Here is a 20350-nt window from a genome sequence, read left to right on the forward strand (position 1 = left end):
TACTCAATGGAATCTGATACTGGTCCTTACAATATGTACAAACAAAACCTCTATGTGGAAATCTAAATATATCTTCACTTGTTGAGGGATAGCTATGACTTTAATGAACGCCAGACCTCTTGCTTGAGACATATGAATATCCTTGTCAAACTGTCTGAATAAGACATTAATGAATGAATGGAGTTCTTTAATTTTCCAGTCATAGAAAAAGGCTAATGTTGTTAACCATGACATATTTAAGTATCTGAAAAAAATGAAACAGGTAAATGAAATAAATGAATGAAATAAAATAAAATGGCAACTCAGATATTTGTGGAGTATTATTACAATGACTAGAGGCCTGGTGCATGAAATTCGTGCACAGGGGTGTGTGCCCCTCAGCCTAGCCTGCACCCTCTCCAATCTGGGACCCCTTGAAGGATGTCCAACTGCCTGATTAGGCCCGATCCCGGTGGGACATCCCTCTCACAATCCAGGACTACTGGCTTCCAACTGCTAGCCTACCTGCCTGCCTGATTACCCCTAACTGCCCTCCCCTGCTGGCCTGGTCGCCCCTAACTGTCCTCCCCTGCAGGCCTAGTGACCCCTAACTGCCCTCCCCTGCCAGCCTGTTGCCCCCAACTACCCTCCCCTGCAGGCCTGGTCACCCCTAACTTCCCTCCCTTGCCAGCCTGGTCACCCTTAACTGCCCTCCCCTACTGGCCCAATTGCCCCTAACTGCCCTCCCCTGATGGCCTGGTCACCCCTAACTGCCCTCCCCTGCTGGCCTGGTCACCCCTAACTGTCCTCCCCTGCAGGCCTGGTCCCCTTCAACTGCCCTCCCCTGCTGGCCTGGTCCCCCCCAACTGCCCTCCCCTGCAGGCCTGGTCCCCCCAACTTCCCTCCCTGCAGGCCTTGTCCCTCCAAACTGCCCTCCCCTGCAGGCCTGGTTGCCCCTAACTGCCCTCCCCTACAGGCCTGGTCCCCCCACAACTGTCCTCCCTTGCAGGCCTGGTCGCCCCCAACTGCCCTCCTCTGCTGGCCATCTTGTGGCGGCCATCTTGTGTCCACATGGGGGCAGCCATCTTTGACCACATGGGGGTGGCCATCTTGTGTGTTGGAGTGATGGTCAACTTGCATATTACCTCTTTATTATATAGGACTAGCGTTCCCGTTGCAGGAAAAATCCTGCAATAGGGTTTCCTGCTGCACTCTACCCCACCCTGCCTGCTCTCCTCCCTTGTCCCCCGCCCCTCGATCTCCGCCAGCCCCCCTGCTTTTCTAACTTCTCCGCCAGCCTGCTCTCCTTCCTTCTCCCCTGGCCCCGCCTTCTCTGCCAGCCCGCCTGTTTTTCCCTTCTCCCCCGGCCCGCCTCCACCTCCGCTCTTCCCTTCTCCCCCGGCCCCGCCTCCGCTCCTCCCTTCTCCCCTGGCCCTGCCTCTGCTCCTCCCTTCTCCCCCGGCCCCGCCCCTTCTCCCCCGGCCCTGCCTGCTCAACTTCCTTCTCCCCCGGCCCCGCCTCCGCTCCTCCCTTCTCCCCTGGCCCCACCTCCGCTCCTCCCTTCTCCCCCGGCCCCGCCTCCGCTCCTCCCTTCTCCCCCGGCCCCGCCTCCGCTCCTCCCTTCTCCCCCGGCCCCGCCCCTTCTCCCCCGGCCCCGCCTGCTCAACTTCCTTCTCCCCCAGCCCCGCCTCCGCTCCTCCCTTCTCCTCCCCCCGGCTTGCTTGCTTCTCTGCAGCTTTGCTCCCTTCTGCAGCTCTTGGCTTCTTTCTACGCTGTCACGATATGCAAATTAGCCGCCATCTTTGTTTTGATAATTTGCATATTCGTCCTGATTGGCTGGTGGGCGTGGCTTGGCTGGTGGGCGTGGCTTGGGCATAGCAAAGGTGCGGTCAATTTGCATATTTGTCTATTATTAGATTAGATGACATCAGAGCTTTGTCCAATTGGTATTGGAGTTGGTCCTAAGAATGGTGTCCTTCAGCCTGGCTGGTGTGGCTCAGTTGTTTGAGGGTCGTCCCATTTGAACCAGTGTTGCTGGTTTGATTCCTGACCAGGGCACATGTTGGGGTTGCAGGCTCAATCTCCAATAGGGGGAGTGCAGGAGGTAGCCGATTGATGTTTCCCTCTCATCAATGTTTCTATCTCTTTCTCCCTCTCTTTTCCCCTGAATGGTTTCCTCCATCATGGAACCCAGAGCCACATACAAACCTAAAGTCTCCCTTGTGATTACTCCTTCCCTAAGTATACTTTTCACAGCTGCGGTGAGGGTAGAATTAGGGAAGTTCAGTTAGCTTTCGCACAGAAGAGATCAGGGCTCCAAGAGAATGATACCTAAGAATGGTATGTTTTGAAGGCAGGGACGGAAGACCTGGTATGATGTGCTACTTGGAGCTGTTGTGACACCATCTGAGTGTCAGGGGAGAGTCTGCCCAAACGGGGAGATGACTGGACATTGGTGGCACTGTGTCACGCTCTGAAGACTTTGCCTCTCGTTAGCACCACCTCTGCACTAAACACTAGCAGGCACTGGCTAGGCTGTTGGCCATAAGTGGGCAGTGCTGGGCTGGGGTGGCGTTCCTGGAGAACCACAGGGGATTAAGTGTGCTACGTGGCAGGGAAATGGAACTAGGGGTCTGCCTAAGAGCAGAGCTGGGGTGGGGCTTCCCCTTGGGAAAAATAAATGCAGCAACAGTTGACTAGGTTTCTGGCTTTTCGTAGCTGCAAGCCTCAGAAGGAAGCTAGGAGGATTTAGACACATCCTTTCAAGTAGGACTTGAGCTAAACTGCTGTCTGATTCTGTGACAGGCTCTGTATTACCCCTAATATCAGTAAAAAGCTAATAACGAGAAACCAGATGGTAGAAATAAGTTCAAATGTAATCACAATAAATATAATTGAATCAATCTATCTATTAAAGGACAGAAACCATCAAATTGGATGAAAACAAATGAACAACAACAAACCAAAAAGTTCTAGAACAGTGAAAGGTTAAAAAGAAAAGTTTGGGAAATGATATTGAAGGCATGTATTAATCTATTGAAACATTTAGAGTATTGACAAGTAAAATAGAATTTAATTAATAAAAAAAGGAATTACTAAGACTAAAGAAACATACTACAAAACAATCCACAAGATACAGCAAGCATAATCATGTATGCACACAACATAAAACCTTATAATATACTAGAAGCCCGGTGCACGAAATTCGTGCACGGCGGGGGGTTGTCCCTCAGCCCAGCTTGTACACTCTCCAATCTGGGACTCCTGGAGGGATGTCTGACTGCCCGTTTAGGCCCGATCCCACCAGAATTGGGCCTAAACGGACAGTCGGACATCCCTCTCACAATCCAGGACTGCTGGCTCCCAACTGCTTGCCTGCCTGCCTTCCTGATTGCCCCTAACTGCTTCTGCCTGCCAGCCTGATCACCCCCTAACCACTCCGCTGCCAGCCTGGTTGATGCTTAACTGCTCCCCTGCCAGCCTGTTTGCCCCCAACTTCCCTCCTCTGCCAGCCTGGTCACCCCTAACTGCCCTCTCCTGCAGGGCTGATCACCTCCAACTGCCCTCCCTTGCAAGCCTGGTCCCTCTCAACTGCCCTCCCTTGCAGGCCTGGTCCCTCACAACTGCCCTCCCTTGCAGGCCGGGTGCCTCCCAACTGCCCTCCCCTGCTGGCCATCTTGTAGTGGCCATCTTGTGTCCACATGGGGGCAGGATCTTTGACCACATGGGGGCAGCTATATTGTGTGTTGCAGTGATAATCAATCTGTATATTACTCTTTTATTAGATAGGATAGAGGCCTGGTGCACGGGTGGGGGCCAGCTGGTTTGCCCTGAAGGGTGTCCCGGATCAGGGTAGGGTTCCCTTGGGGCATGGGGCGGCCTGAGCGAGGGGTCTGTGGTGGTTTGCAGGCCGGCCATGCCCCCCGGTGACCCAAGCGGAGGCCTGGTATCTGGAATTTATTTTCCTTCTACAATTGAAACTTTGTAGCCTGGAGCGGAGCCAAACCTGGGGCTCCCTCCGTGGATACAGCCATTTCTGTGGCAGTTAATTCACCTTCTACAATTGAAACTTTGTAGCCTTAAGCGGGTGAGCCCGGCCAGGGTGTGCTTTAAAGCTTTGCTTTCCCTGTGGCCACCGGCAACCCTGGCCTGCTCTCTCAAGCTCCATTCTGCCGCCATTTGTTTGAATTTGTTTACCTTCTATAATTGAAACTTTGTAGCTTGAGTGGAGGCTTAGGCCTGCAATGGCTATGGAAAGCTTGGCTTCCTCTGTTACCTAGGAAACCTTGCTCTCTGTGGCTGTAGCCATCTTGGATGGGGGTTAATTTGCATACTCGCCCTGATTGGCTGGTGGGCGTGGCTTGGCTGGTGGGCGTGGCTTATGTAGCGGAGTGATGGTTGATTTGCATATTACCATTTTATTAGAGAGGATACCATGGAAAAACTAAAACAATTAGAAATTAACTAAAACATAACCAGAGTGGAAGTTTTTAACACACTTCTATTAGAAACTGCTAAATGAAGTAAACAATGGTTGAACAATCTATGAAATATTGGTTCAACATGATAAAAAATTTGGCATAAGAGATACAGATATAGAGGTCTGCATCCAGTTAAAATGGACAATATATACTCCTTTAAAGAACATATAAAACATTAAGAAAATGATCATATATTAGGACATAATCTTAAAACAAGTTTTTATTGTTAAAAGCAATTAAGTGAAAAATTAAATGAAATGTTTAATACTTGAAAACTAAAGCCTGCACTACTAAAGGATTCATGGGTAGTTTCATGGTGAAAGTGACCAGATACTTAGAACTGGATGTACATAGTAGAACCACACACTGTGATGCTTGGAGGGGAGTTTATAGCCTTATGTTCACATTAAGAAAATAAAGACATGGGGCCTCGGAGGCCGCCAGCTGCTTCAGGATGAAGCTGAACATCTCTTTCCCAGCCACTGGCTGCGAGAAACTCACTGAAGTGGATGATGAATGCAAACTTCGTACCTATTATGAGAAGCACTATGGCCGCAGAAGCTGCTGCTGCCGCTCTGAGAGAAGAATGGAAGGGGTATGGGGTTCGAATCAGTAGCGGGTATGACAGACACGATTTCCCCATGAAGCAGGGTGTCTTGACACATGGCCACGTCCGCCTGCTGCTGAATAAGGGGCACTCCTGTTATAGAGCAAGGAGAACTGGAGAGAGAAAATGCAAATCTCTTCGGGGTTGCATTGTGGATGCCAATCTCAGTGTTCTCAACTTGGGCATTGTAAAAAAAAAAGGGGGGAGAAAGATATTCCTGGTCTCACTGAAACCCCTGTGCCTCAGCGCCTGGGGCCCCAAAGAGCTGGCAGAATCCGCAAACTTTTCAATCTCTCTAAAGAAGATGATGTCCACCAATATGTTATGAGAAAGCCCCTAAACAAAGCAGGTAAGAAACTAGGACTAAAACACCCTAGATTCAGCGTCTGGTTACTCCACACGTCCTGCAACACAAACATCAGAGAGTGACGGAAATTTAAATACGAATGACACGAATTGCCCTGAAGAAACAACGTACTAAGAAAAATAAGGAAGAGGCCGCAGAACATGCTAAACTTTTGGCTAAGAGAATGAAGGAGGCCAAAGAAAAACGCCCGGAACACACCACCAAGAGACCTAGGCTGTCCCCTCTGAGAGCTTCTACCTCTAAGTCTGGGTTCAGTCAAAACTGAGATTTTATAAGAGTAACAAATAAAAAAGAACAAAGATTAAAAAAAGAAAAAGGAGATAAAGAATAAGTAAAACTGTAAATTCAAGCATCTAATAAAAGGACAGTAGAGTAAACCCAAAGAACATAGAAGAAACTTAATAATAAAAATCAAGAGAAAAAACGAATGAAATAAGAAACAAAGAAATAGTAGAGGTGAACAAAATCGAAGATAATTCTTTGGGGACAATAATTTTTCAAGACAGAAAAAAGAATAAAGTATAAAGTTGAGGTAACACTAAACAATGTAGGGAATGAAAATAGGAGCAGTAGTGATTTTAAAAATTACTAGTAAATACTATGAATAATTTTATGCCAAACATGTTACTATAGTAGTCCCCACTTACCTGCAGTTTTGCTTGTACAGGTTCCGTTACCGATGGTCAACCACAGTTTAAAAAGGTTACATTTCCCCAATCTCCGACATCATCTGCTCCTGATACTCAATCATTGACATCATGGTGGTTCCATAATCCAGGATCACCAGAATCAGATGATCCTCTTTCTGACGTGTCGTCAGAAGGTCAATAGTAGCCTAACACTACGTCACAATGCCTCCATCATTCCCCTCACTTATTCTCATCACGTAGGCATTTTATCATCTCACATCAGCACAATAAGAAGAAGGGTGAGTACAGTATGTTTCAATGTTTTGAGAGAGAGAGAGAAAGAGAGAGAGAGACTACATTCATGGAACTTGAACAAATAAGTAAGAGCCTCTTCTGCCCTTTGGTTAGCATTTACAAGGGACATGGAACTACCCTGCCAATGGGGTACAATGGAAATAATGTTATATGACTTTGAGGCTAAGTCATAAAAAGAATATAATTAAAATGTGTTCAATTATCATGGTATATACATGCAGTAGATATTATATTATTCAGTACTTTTCTATATGTTTAAAAAGTAAATTAAAATACTGAGGGTAAGAATACTAAAAAATACTTTTGCCTAGGTCACCATTTTGCCAAAGTTAAGTTTATTCCAATGCTCATGGCAGTCTGATTTTGGCCATTGGCACTTTACTTAACCTATCCGGATCCCCCACATTCTCCTGACATAAAATAATCCTCTTAATTGAATACAGGCAGTACTCAAGGTCACATTGGAGGTGATTCAATGCCATTGTTTTCCCCCACCATGGCTTCATTAGTGGAATCCAAGGTGCTTGGGAAAATCCAATCCCATCTGCCTCTCTCTGGAGCTTGTTCCTAAGCAAAGTGTACCCCCTTTCTCACACACACACACACACACACACACACACACACACACGCTCATGGCTTGCCTTTCACTAGTTGCTTAGCACACTTTCCTTTTCCTGTTACTGTTTTTCCTCAAACAGATGGTGTTTATAGACAGGAAAGGAATGGAAGTTATTCAGCTGCCAGGCTGCTAATCAATACCTAGAAATTGACCCTCTGGAGATGCCAGTCAGAGGAAGGGGGTTCATGGTGCGGCCTCTAAAATACCTGACAGCAGGGACCCACGATTCCGGCCTGGGCTGTGTCTGGGGGCAGAATGACGACTCACTGTGTTGTAGCTGGTTGAGATAAATATGTGTTTCCTGCTGGCATTTTTCTGCTTCTCTGAGGACTTCAGGGCTGTCTGTGTGCAAGTTTCCTGCTTATGCAACAGGAGCAAACAGAGACCTGCTTTTCCCTGGCCTGGTGCTCATTCTTGCTGCTAGGCGGTGTTTATTGACTCCCGCTCGATTCCTGGGCTCTGCTCTCCTTGCATTGCTGTGGGGACCCAGGCAAGATGCTGAGGTTTTTCGGCTGATGAGCCCATTGTGCTGCGGGGGCAGCGTGCCCTCTGAGAAATATCTGGGCAAAGGTAGAAATAAGATAGGCAGAGAGGGAATGAGGCGGGTAGTGTGTTTGTATATGAGGAACTACAGGAGTAATCTTTAAATACGAATGACACACACACGCACATATGAACACACACGCACACACGCACACCTGCTCACACGCATTTGGTACCCAGGAGTTTTGGGTGCAGATGAAAGGAAGGTTTGGGTTTGCAATGAGAGAGAGACCTGATTTCTGAACCAGCTGCCAGGAGACTTTGAATGTGGGTAGGGAGTGTGGGGTGGCATTGGAGCGGGTGTCCCAGGTGCTGAGAGTGACGATGAAAAAGGATGCAGGTACCCTCATAACCCTAGGACAAGGGGTTATTAACCACAGAGAGGCTTCCTAGTGGGGCAGGGGCCTGCCTGTAAGGAGGGTCTGGCAGCCCATGGGATTTGGAGGCAGCCCTGAAAACTTAGCCAATAACAATGTCAGGGACCTCCTGTGTCCCCGCTCCTTTCCCATAAAAAAAAAAAAAATGATTTCTGGTTTGGTCAATGACTAAAATGTCTGTAGCAAAGAGAAATACTTTTATCCCACAGTTTGAGGTAAGGCCCCAAACTCAGCAGGTCCCACGGAGAGAGACAACCCCACAAGGAGGTGGAAGCCCAGGCTCTGGATTTCGGGGAGGCCTGGGACCCATCCCACTCTGCCATTTGCTCCTGGGCAATTTCCGTCACTCTCTGAGCCTCATCGTCTTAATCTGAAGATTGGGGACTTCAGTTTACACCTTCCTTACAGGATCCTTGTAGGGATTAAGGAACCAGTGGATTTTTTGTACAATCATGTGAGTAAACCATCAACTAAGAGCAGCTATTATGAGTCCATCCATGCAAATGAGTGTAGAAGTTTCATTCATCAACACGAGTGACAGGCTTTCTATTTAAGAGAAGAAGCAAAGAGAAGAAGCAAAGAGAACTCAGAGTACACTGAGGGCCTTAGAGGGGGAGAAGAAGCAAGAGGGAGAAAGGAAGGGAAAGCAGCACAGACAACCAAGGGCAATCACAAAGGACAAAGGGACACACAGGTTCCCAACCTGCCCAGAGGCATTTCTGTTTCCATGTGCGGGTTCAAGGCATGGGCCACACTCAGTCACTGAAGCAGGTGGCTCAATCCTATATAATAAAGAGGTAATATGCAAATTAACCCTCATGCCCTCATAAGATGGCTGCCTACGACCAGGTCGGCAGGGGGGTTAGTGAGGGACAACCAAATGACTGATCAACAAGCTGTGTGGGGTGACCAGACTGGTAGAGGGGCCGTGAGGGGTGACCAGGCTGGCAGGGGGGGCAGTGGGGGGTGACCAGGCTGGCAGGGGGGGGCAGTTAGAGGCGACCAGGCTGGCAGAGGGGGGCAGTTGGGGGCGACGAGGCCAGTGGGCCCTATAGGACACCTAGCACACAAAGCCACTCTATCAACTCAGGGAAGCAGCCAAAATGCGGAGACAAAGAAACAGGTCACAAATGAAAGAAATGGAGGAAAACAAACGACTGGATATAGAGTTCAAAACCACAGTTATAAGGTTTTTCAAGAATTTTATAGAAAAGGCGGATAAATTTAGCGAAACCCTCGAGGATATGAAAAAGGACCAACTAGAAATTAAGCATACACTGACTGAAATAAAAAATAATATACAGAGATCCAACAGCAGACTAGAGGATCGCAAGAATCAAGTCAAAGATTTGAAATACAAAGAAGCAAAAAACACCCAACCAGAAAAGCAAAACGCAAAAAGAATCCAAAAATATGAAGATAGTGTAAGGAGCCTCTGGGACAACTTCAAGTGTACCAACATCCGAATTATGGGGGTGCCAGAAGAAGAGAGAGAGTAAGACACTGAAAACCTATTTGAAGAAATAATGACAGAAAACTTCCCCCACCTGGTAAAAGAAATAGACTTACAAGTCCAGGAAGCGCAGAGAATCCCAAACAAAAGGAATCCAAAGAGGACCACACCAAGACACATCATAATTAAAATGCCATGAGCAAAAGACAAAGAGAATATTAAAAGCAGCAAGAGAAAAAGTTAGTTATCTACAAGGGAGCACCCATATGACTGTCAGCTGATTTCTCAACAGAAACTATTCAGGCCAGACGGGAGTGGCAAGAAATATTCAAAGTGATGAATAGCAAGAACCTACAACCAAGATTATTCTACCCAGCAAAGCTATCATTCAGAATTGAAGGGCAGATAAAGAGCTTCACAGATAAGAAAAAGCTAAAGGAGTTCATCACCGCCAAACCAGTATTATATGAAATGCTGAAAGGTATCCTTTAAGAAGAGGAAGAAGAAGAAAAAGGTAAAGATAAAAATGTTGAACAACAAATACATATCTATCAACAAGTGAATCTAAAAATCTAGTGAATAAAAAATCTGATGAACAGAATAAACTGGTGAATATAATAGAATCAGGGGCATAGAAAGGGAGTGGACTGACAATTCTCGGGGGGAAAGGGGTGTGGTGGGTGCGGGAAGAGACTGGACAAAAATCATACACCTATGGATGAGGACAGTGCAAGGGGGGGTGGTAAGGGCAGAGGGTGGCTATTTCCCTCCATTGCATCAAACCATGTCCTTTAGTGTCTGATTATAGTACATTCAGATCTTATGAGCCCTGTCCTTCAGAAGTCATGGTGGCTATCATTTTGTAAGCAGAATGATAACAAACATGTGGCAGTTTTAGCCTTCTGTTCTTGTCATTTCCATACATGCCAAGCAATGAGATTATTGGCATTAAAACCACTATATCTTCCTGTCCCCAAGCTCATTCCTGGACCATTTTGCCAGAGGTTAAAAAGAGAGAGAGAGAGAACCAAACAGTAAAGCAACTTCCTTCAGACTAGGAGAGCATTCCTAGGTATTCATATTTTTAAAGTCAATTAAAATTGGTTTATCTGGTTTCTTTAGACTATAGGAAGATTAAGAGGTCATTGTTATTTAGCCTGAAGTAAACAATTTCCTCATGACCAACTCTACTGTTAATTCACCCTGTTTTGTTAGGGCATGTAAGTCTTGGATAAAGAATAAAACTTAACCCCAAGGGAGAGTTAGAGTTTGAATTGTGATTACATTTATGCTTGTATTGAAGAATTGTGGGAGGTGATCCGGGTCCCCTCCCGCCGAGCTGAAGCCAGGTTTATAGCCCCTACTTTGTTAATATGGACGAACAGTGAACACATTCTACTGCTAATAAAGATGTAACTTCAAAATCAGTATAAACAGGCCCTCAGACCCAACACGAATGCCCTGGCAGCAACCAGCTGCTTTACTTGAGAAATCCGTGCATGAAGGGTCAACTATTTCAGGCAGAAGTGAAACACGTGAGGCGTCGCTGGGTCCCAGTGACACAGTACTATTTCAAAGGTGTTCTCTAAGCAATTTGGAAATGACCAGAAAATTCCAAATATGCACATATTCAGATGAACGGAAAGTCCATTCTTAGGACTGTTCCATACAGAGATGCTCACAACTGTGCACAAAGGTCATGCACCACCATGCTTATCACAGCATGGCTTGCAAGAGCAAGAAGTGGGCAATGATGTACATATATTTTAATCTGTTCCCATCAATCAGGAACAGAATAAATAAGCCATACCTTCACACAAAGAAGTAATATTCTTTCAAGAAGAAGGTAGATTTCTGAATAGTGACAGGAAAGCATCCTTGGTGTATTGTCTAGTGAATAAAGCAAGCTTCTGAGCAGAATGCCAAATTATAGTCCCCTTTCCTCCAAGTCCAGCTCCCCAGAGTTGATCATTACTAATAATTTGTTTGACAATTTTTCTGAATATTCCCCGTTCGTGTGAAGGTATCGCTTATTTAATCTGTCTCTTTGGCACTGCCGGTGAGGAGAAACCTGGTCCAGGTGATAGCCATAAAAAAATAAAAGCATTTACACAAGCCATTGTGGAAAACGGCATACACCCTGCAGACAGACTGCCTGTGTTCAAATCCCAGCTCTACTACTTACCAGCTGGGCACCATGGACACGTGAGGAGACTTTGTTTTACTTATCTGTAAAATGGAATAATAGAGCAACTACCTTACAGGCACATGCTAGACTTTCAGACAAAATTTTAAACAAATTATTAATAATGATCAACTCTGGGGAGCTGGACTTGGAGGAAAGGGGAACTTTAATTTTTGCTATATTTACTTCCAGACTATTTTCTATTTTGTGCAAGCATGTTTAAACAGATCTTAACAGTGTTCTCTCTCAATTAGAAGCCCTTTATTAACAGATGACAACACGTGACAAGTCCTTGGTTGATAGGGGTCAATGAAGAGTGACGTATTTACCAGTTCAATTAGGCCCTCAAGATACTCAAGGCTCTCCTCCCAGACAGGGAGGCTTTGGTCCACAGGAAAGCCATGCCCACTCTCAGGGCGACTCCGTCCAGCCCTCCGCACTAAGAGGCTGACCAACTCTAGGACGTTTCCTACCCGCCCAAGGCCGTGTCCCTCTGACCTCAGCCCCGTTAAAATGCCTAAATAAGAAGGCTTGACACTGTCAAAAGAATTTACTCTTTGTTTCAGCTAACATGTGACTATAGGTCCCGGACATCCCCTTCCTTAGAGAGAAAACTTGCAATAGTAAGTACTGTCTCTGCCACTTTGGGATGTAAATCTTCTACCACTCAGAAATGTCTCCTCAAGGATCTGGGAGTCTCCTCAATGAAATGCAAACACCGAAGGATCTCCCAGCCTTGTGGGAGGATAGGAGCCTAAGTTGGTGGCTGCCTTGCTCCAATTTTCAAAACTACCTCCTGTCATAAAAGTATGAGAAGTTTGTTACCCTTCATAAGTGCTAATTAGCAAACACAGATGGCCTAATCACAGTGACCCCCACCCTCTTATGTCCTTTAGTACTTTCTTTAGCACAACCCAGTGTTTTAAAAGTCTCCTGCCTTTTATTTTAGTAGAATTGAGCTCTGTTCTATATTGAAATCTCTCTCCCTTATTGCAGTAGTCTGAATAAGATCTGTTTTGCCTTTAACAGCTGTCTGCCTCTGTTTCTCTTTGGCACTGCTGGTGAGGGGAAACTTGGTCCAGGTGATAGCCATGACCATGGGGTAGAGAGGCCTTGCATTTACCCTAATGGTAGTTGCTAAGTCTCTGCCTCCCAGTAAACACCAGAGGAAGAAGAGGGTAGTGGTGGCTCATCATGCAAAAGAACCGGAATATGCAAGAGGTCCCCCGCCCCACATGAACATTATAAGTCCTTTATTGGAGCTATGCAAAGTACTAGAAAATATGCTAAACTCTCAATACACAACATCTCATTAAATCCTTACAGCAGCTTAATGAGTAGGTGTCATTATTTTCTTGGAATCTAAACCTCAGAGAGATGAAGAAATTTGCCCAAGGTCACACAGCTCATAAGTAGTAAGCCCAGGTGTCAAATTCCCCTGTCTCTCTCTCCATAAGCTTTTGCATGGTCTTGATGGTCACTGTGCAAATAAAGTACAGCTTAAATTTGCTGTTTATGGCCAAAACCGGTTTGGCTCAGTGGATAAAGCGTCAGCCTGCGGACTGGGAGGTCCCGGGTTCGATTCCGGTCAAGGGCATGTACCTTGGTTGCAGGTACATCCCCAGTAGGAGGTGTGCAAGAGGCAGCTGATAGATGTTTCTAACTCTCTATCCCTCTCTCTTTCGTGCACCGGGCTTCTAGTATATATATATATAAAAATTTGCTGTTTATGCTAGAAAGTTTTCTTCTCCATGGAAAGCAGCTAGGTCTTAATATATGTAATAAAAATAGTCTTACTAAAATAACAACAACAACACATCTCTGGGGGGAAGCATTCAGCCTCATTCCTTCAAAACTGGGTTTCTGCCCCTGCAATGGGTAGTCATAGTTAAATCACAGAACCCTGCCTTCTTTCCTCAATCTCTGAACCGTCTTCCCTTGAGCACGGTCTCACTCCCCAGCTAGAACGTCAGCTCCATATGGGTAGGGATTTCATCGTCTTGTTAATGTCTGTATCTACAGTGTCTATAAAAGTGCTTTACTGGTTGGCACCCAGTAAATATTTGTTGAAAGAAGAAAGAAGGCGGGGGGGGGGGGAGGGAGAGAAGCAGGGAAGAAGGAAGGGAGGAAGGGAGGAAGAAAGAGAGGGACGGAGGGAGGGAGGGAAGGAAACTGAAATGGGGTTTAGAAATATACAGTCTCTAATTCAGTCCCCAACTCCCAACTCAAACTTGATGGTGAAGGGACTGCAGTCCAGAGAAGCAAGTGACCAGCCAGCAGGGAGCAGGTCTCTTCACTCCTTAGCAAGGTTAACAACTCCCTCCTTCTTGGTGGTGCTGATGGGGGAGGAGGTGGTAGCTTTGAGAATAGCTTCGGTTTGACAAGATTCCTCAACCTCGGCACTATTGACATTTGGGACCAGAAAATCCTTTGTTGGATAGTCCTGTGCATTGTAAGATGATTAGCCAGATTCTGGCCTCTACCCTTTTGATGTCTGTAGCATTGACACCCCCCTCCCCCAAACCACCACCCATCTCTCCACTCCCTGCCTTTATGTTGGCAACCAAAAAGTGTCTCTAGGCATTGCCAAATGTCCTGGGACTGGGGCTGGAGGTGAGGAGGTGAGAGGTGGGGGAAAATTTGGCCAACGTTGAGAAACACTGGATTAAAAGATAATCTAATGACTGGCTACTAACTAGGTTAGGAGTAATTAAAGCCCAGTGCTTAAACAGGAATGGAGGACATTTCAGGCTTTCGGGGTACTCAAAGCCACTGTATACACCATGGAGAGACCCACAATCTTGGGATCTGGGATGGTTCCAAATTCCGGAAGCAACAGAACATTCGTCAACATGATGACTCAGGAAATGAGTGTTCTCATGGTCTGCCTGTCCTTCCAGGTAAGAATTTAAGAAATTTAATAAGAAAATTGATCTGTCCGCATATGGTGAAAGAGAATCTAATGAGCAACAAGCTAGGCAGATTCAAAGGCCTCAATTATTCTCCCTAATACCGGCACAGCCATTTTTGAACACAATTACAGACTTGAAACCCCACAGGGGAATTCGTTTAAACATTTATTTGATGTGAAACCTCTGACCCAAGCAATTCATAGAGCAATTAAAGACGTAGGGTCTGGAAGACTTGATGGTAATGTAGTTTTGGGTTTTGTTGCCAAATGGTCAGTACAAGTAATAATTAGTGGCATCTTAAATTAGATCGGAATGGGAATAAGAATCAAGAAGGATCCCATAGGACTCGGTACAGGAAACCACATTATCTAATATATGGGGCTCATTAACAATCCGGAGGAGAAAGTAAATTCTACTTAGATTAAATTTGCAGAAAATGCAAAATGAGTGAGAAATGGCAAATACAGAAGATAAATTAAAGTTGAAATTACCGAAGGACCTGGACATTTTAGAACCTTAGTCAGAACTAAATAAGATGAAATTTAATGAGAAAGAGGAAACTATTACGTGGTTGGGTTTGATTACACTTGACGTCCCAGTAATCCGATAGCTCTGGGAGAGGTCGGGGTGGTGGTAGATGAGCTGTACCCTACCACTTCCTGCTACAAAATCTCCTTAAAACACAAGATGCCACGTTATCAGGCCAACCTTCCAAGGAGAAGTGGGTATTGGGTAAGCGCCTAAATGTATCTACAACAGCCTTCTTCTCTCTCCCCTGCAACCAATCACCCGGATTCCTGCAGGGCCATGATCTGAGCAGCTGACGTGCTCTGGCTAAAGTGTGAACCTCCTCCTGTTCCCTTTCAGTTGAGCGTACCTAAGGGAAGGTAAATCACAAATCTGTAGGAACCGTTTCTGGAAAGCTCTCCCTCTGCAGGACTGGACACCCATGGAGGAGTCCAACATTCCCAAGAGGCTGTGCTGGGAGGCTCGGCGGTGTACTTGACCCACCAGGCACCCTCGTTTCTGCTGTAATGCAATCTACCCGTCTGAATACCTGGGTGCCACGGTGCTAGGCGCCATCGTGAAGGACCATGAGAGAGATGGATAGATGTATCTTAATTTGATAAGGCAAATCAGATTAAACTAATGGTATTTCAGAGATTTTTTTGAATACATTTTTTTCTTAGGAACTCACTACTGAAGTCGGTTGCAGCTTGGCCTGGCTAGAGTTGAGAGACCATTGCCAGGAGACGTCAGCTGGCGGGGGTGGGTGTGGGGGTGATGATTCGGCGATAACCATGGTTACATTTGTGCAGTCAGCTCTTCACGTAGAATCCATACAGTGGTTTCACATTCATGATCTTCTTCATTTTTGTCCTTATACTAGTAAATATCCCAGGAAAGAGGCAAGATAAGGAGGACAGCCTCTGTGGACAGGTCCTTAGAAGAAAGAACCAGAGTTGCTCAGGCCCCGAACCCAGCAGCCCCATCACCTGCCCTGCCCCGGCCTTCATGCTGCCGCGGTGCTCACCTGGGTGCTACCTGAGGGGTGGGGATAACATCTGAAGCCTCCCAGCCTTCCAGGCAGGTTTGACCTGGTGCAGGCGGCTGCCGGTACAGTGACTTTCATTTCCCCAGGAGGGCAAGAGACATAGGCATATAACTGTGGAAAGTTCTAGAAAATAGTGCCCCTTGCTCACCAGATCCCTTGACTGAAGTTCAGCTCCCTCTGGGGGTGATCCAAAGAAGTGATTCCTTTGTGGTCAGACTCAGCACCGTCTCTCACTTTCTCCACTTTGAAGGGGACACAGTTACAGTGGAGGACGTTCAGGCCAGTCAGCATGGGGAGGGAAGGAGCAATCATTGCATTTGAGGAACTGTTGACGAGACAGTAAATGGCTGGTATAGAGAAGATTCAGGGTAGCATGATGGTCTGTAAACACTTGAGGGAGAATCAGAAGGACCAGGCAGGGCAGAAGAGGAAGCTAGAGAGACATGTTTAGGTTCAAAGTAAGGAAGAGTTTTAGAACATGAGTGTTCTCTAAAGAGGAGAAGGAGTGAGTTCCCCAGCACGGGAGATATTCAAGGTGGACACAAGGAAAAGTGGGCAAGGAAGTAGCTAAGGAGGATGAGCAGTTAGATTAGACCAGAGGTTCCTACATGGGGTGATTCCCCCACACCAAGAGGATATTAGCAATGTCTGCAGACATCTGAGTGGTCACAACGGAGGGGGTGGCTATTAGCTTCTATTGGGGAGAGGCCGGGGATGCTGCCAAACATTTTGCAATGCCCAGGACAGACCCCACACCAAAGAATTATCCAGCCTCCAAATATAAACAGCGAGGAGGTTGAAACACCCTGGAGAAGGTAAACTGTGAGTCTGGAGTTGGGTAATCAGCCTTCAATCTGTCCAGTAATTCAGAAGACCGTGGGAGGTAATTGATGGAATGCCAGGAATATCCAGATTTCAAGGAGGATTATGCAGTAGGCTAGTCAAGTGCACACATCTCAGAAATATTTTTCAGTTTCAGACATCGTGAGCTATATTTTGGGACTCTGGGTATCCCTACTATAGCCCAAACTATGAGGCTGTTATTCTCCAAAGAGCAAATATATGGGTTCCAACCACTTCCACCTACTTCCACATGGAAGTTGGCAGCGAGTGCACAAATCTAGAGGCAGGGTTGGGTGGGAAGTGGGAGGAGAATAGTTGAAAACATGCAGAGGAATCCACAGTGTGATCTTACCCAAAGGCCTCTAAAAATTCTCCCTGATTCTTTTAAAAGTACTTTTCATGCCTTCTAGGTGATGAAATGTACCAACCCCTAGAAAATTCCTAGAATTACAAAGAACTTCATTTTCTCCAGATTTAGCACACCCAGAGCCCAAGAATCAGATGGATCTGAGGGCATCTCTGGGCTCTGCCTATTCCTATCTGGGCATCGGGTAAGTTTTCCAACTTTTCAGAGCCCCAGTTTTCTCTTTATAAAATGGGACGAATTACATCTTCATAGGGCAGCTGTGAGGATTACATGAGCAAATGTGGGTACAACCATGTGCCATGCCTGGTGCATAATAGATGCTCACTAAGTGGCAGCTAGTATTTGTATGATTGTCCTCAAAATAACACGTGGCATTGGGTTAGGCACTGATCAATAAAATTATGCCATCTTCAAACTCACAATCTAAGACAAAAATTAGCTTGCCTTCATTATAGCTCTCTATTCTTATTCATTAAAATAAAAAGTAGCTCGTAGATGCTGAGTGACTGGCCTGAGGTCACAGAGTAGCTCCTCGTGGCAGAAGCAGAATTAGAACCATGCATGTGCAGGACACCACTGCCTCCCTGTTGTCTCCCCAAACCCCAATTGCCCTTCTCAGCCTGCTTCTTTACCCTGGCCTGGTCCTGGGGCCTCTCACTGCAGCAAGACCTGCCCTCAAAGCTCCCCAGGCACCAGCATATAAATGACCAGTTACAGCAAAAATGACTCCCAACCTGGGATCCCCTTTGGGCAATGATAGAGATGTGCAGGTTATTTTCTATATTTTAAAAAGCCACCCTGAAAACATACATGTACTCTTGATGAAGCCTGAAAAGATGAACTAAAATGCAGTGTTTCATGGATCTAAGCTGCAATTATGTAAATCAGCTCTCTGTGGTAATACTGGTTATTTCAACCTAAGTAAAAACTGAAGGATGGTTCCTTATGTCTTTGATGAACAAAAATGGGAAATCTAAACAGTATGGCCTATTTCACAGTAAAAAGTCCAACCTCTAATCAATGTCACCTCAATCCTATATAATAAAGAGGTAATATGCAAATTGACCGCCACACCCTCACAAAATGGCTGCCTGCAACCAGGCTGGCAGGGGGGTTAGTGAAGGACGACCAAACAACTGAACAAACAGGCTGTGTGGGTTGACCAGGCTGGCAGGGGGTTAGTGAGGGACGACCAAACAACTGAACAAGCCAGGCTGTGTGGGTTGACCAGGCCGGCAGGGGGGTTAGTGAGGGACTACCAAACAACTGAACAAACAGGCTGTGTGGGGCGACCAGGCCGGTAGGGGGGTTAGTGAGGGACTACCAAACAACTGAACAAGCAGGCTGTGTGCGTCGACCAGGCTGGCAGGGGGGTTAGTGAGGGACGACCAAACGACTGAACAGCCGGCTGTGTGGGGCGACCAGGCCGGCAGGGGGTCAGTGAGAGGTGACCAGGCCGATGGGGGGGGGGGTGCAGTTGGGGGAGACCAGGCCGGCAGGGAGGGGGCAGTTAGAGGCAATCAGGCTGGCAGACAGGTGAGCGGTTAGGAGCTAGCAGTCCAGGATTGTGAGAGGGATGTCCAACTGCCTCTTTAGGCCCAATCAAATCCACAGGACATCGGCAGTCGGACATCCCCCAAGGGGTCCTGGATTGGAGAGGGTGCAGGCTGGGCTGAGAGGACCCCCCACCGTGCACGAATTTCATGCACCGGGCCTTTAGTCTACATATATAAAACCCTAATATGCAAATAGACTGAACAGCAAACAACCGAACAACTGAGCAACAGGTTGCTATGACGTGCAATGACCACCAGGGGGCACATGCACAAAATATGGCAGGCGTTGGCCACAGTGGATGGTGGAGCAGGTGAGCAGGGGTGCCAGACCAAGGTGGGTTGCCAGTCACTGTCATCAGGCAGAGCCTCTGGTGGTTACTGAAAATTCTTTGCTCTCAAGCTCCACGGTCCCGCCCGGCGCTTGCACCTGCTGCCGGTGCTGAAGCCACCACTCACACCTGCTGCCAGCACCTGGTGCTGGCCCCTATTGCTCAGCATTATCAGCGGGTGCAAGTGGTGGCTGCTGGCCCTGATTGCCCCTCAGGGCTTCTCCGCCTCCCCCTGCTCCTGATGGGTGATCGGGCTGGCAGCCACCTCTCGCATCTGCTGCTGGAGATGGCTCTGCTCGCACCTGCTGCCGCGGCCCGGCACCGGTTCCGAATGCCCCTGAGGGTTTCTCCACCTCCCCCTGCTCATGAGGGGTGATCGAGGCAGCAGCCTCTGCTCACACCCGCTGACAGTGCCGGCCCTGCTCGTACCCACTGATGGCGCCGGCCCCAATCGCTCCATGCCGTCAGCAGGTGCGAGTGGGGCCAGCGCCGTAGGCACGTGGGAGCAGTGGTGGCGGGAGCAGGGCTGCTGGCAGACAGGGGACCAGGAGCTGCAGTGGGAGGGGCAGGGCAGGGCAGGGGCATGGAGGATGGGCTGAGACCCACCCCTGTGCCCACCACAGTCTCGCAGTCCACAGTTCCTTTGAAGGTGCATGAATTCGTGCACTGGGCCCCTAGTCTATATAATAAAAGCCCAGTGACCCTTACAGAGGAACAACCAGAATGACTGGTCGCTGTGATGTGCACTGACCACCAGGGGGCAGATGCTCAAGGCAGGAGCTGCCCCCTGATGGTCATTGTGCTCCCACAGCTGGAGTGCCACTCAGCCAGAAGCCGGACTCACAGCTGGCAAGCTCAGGCGCAGCAGCCGTGGCGGGAGCCTCTCCCGCCTTCGTGGCAGCACCAAGGATCAGTGAGCCAAGTGGTAAGGAGCAAGCAGGCAGGCGGTTAGGAGCAAGGGGTCCCGGATTGCAAGAGGGCACAGGCTGGGCTGAGGGTCTCCCCTCCCCACTACCCACACAAATTTCATGCACCGGGCCTCTAGTAAACTCAATAATATAAAAAAAATCCAACCTGAACTCCATGGGAAAAATAAAAAATGCCCTTCATGCTGAAATGTCTGGGAATCACTGAGCAAAAAAGACGCAGCACAAATCATAGAATATCAGGCACAAAACAACGTGTGACTGAGGATCTGGGAGAAGGGCATTGTGCATGAATGACACATTCAGG

At 47.3% G+C, this 20350-nt stretch overlaps 1 pseudogene across 1 annotated transcript; it reads left to right on the top strand.

The window, feature by feature from the left end:
* The first annotated feature begins 4914 nt into the window (after positions 1 to 4914).
* LOC307107496 (small ribosomal subunit protein eS6-like) lies at positions 4915 to 5699 on the top strand (annotated as a pseudogene). Its single transcript has one exon. The product of its transcript is annotated as a small ribosomal subunit protein eS6-like (transcript).
* Positions 5700 to 20350: the final 14651 nt, after the last annotated feature.

The sequence above is a fragment of the Cnephaeus nilssonii genome (genome assembly GCF_951640355.1).
Source record: "Cnephaeus nilssonii genome assembly, chromosome: 11".
Taxonomy (NCBI): domain Eukaryota; kingdom Metazoa; phylum Chordata; class Mammalia; order Chiroptera; family Vespertilionidae; genus Cnephaeus; species Cnephaeus nilssonii.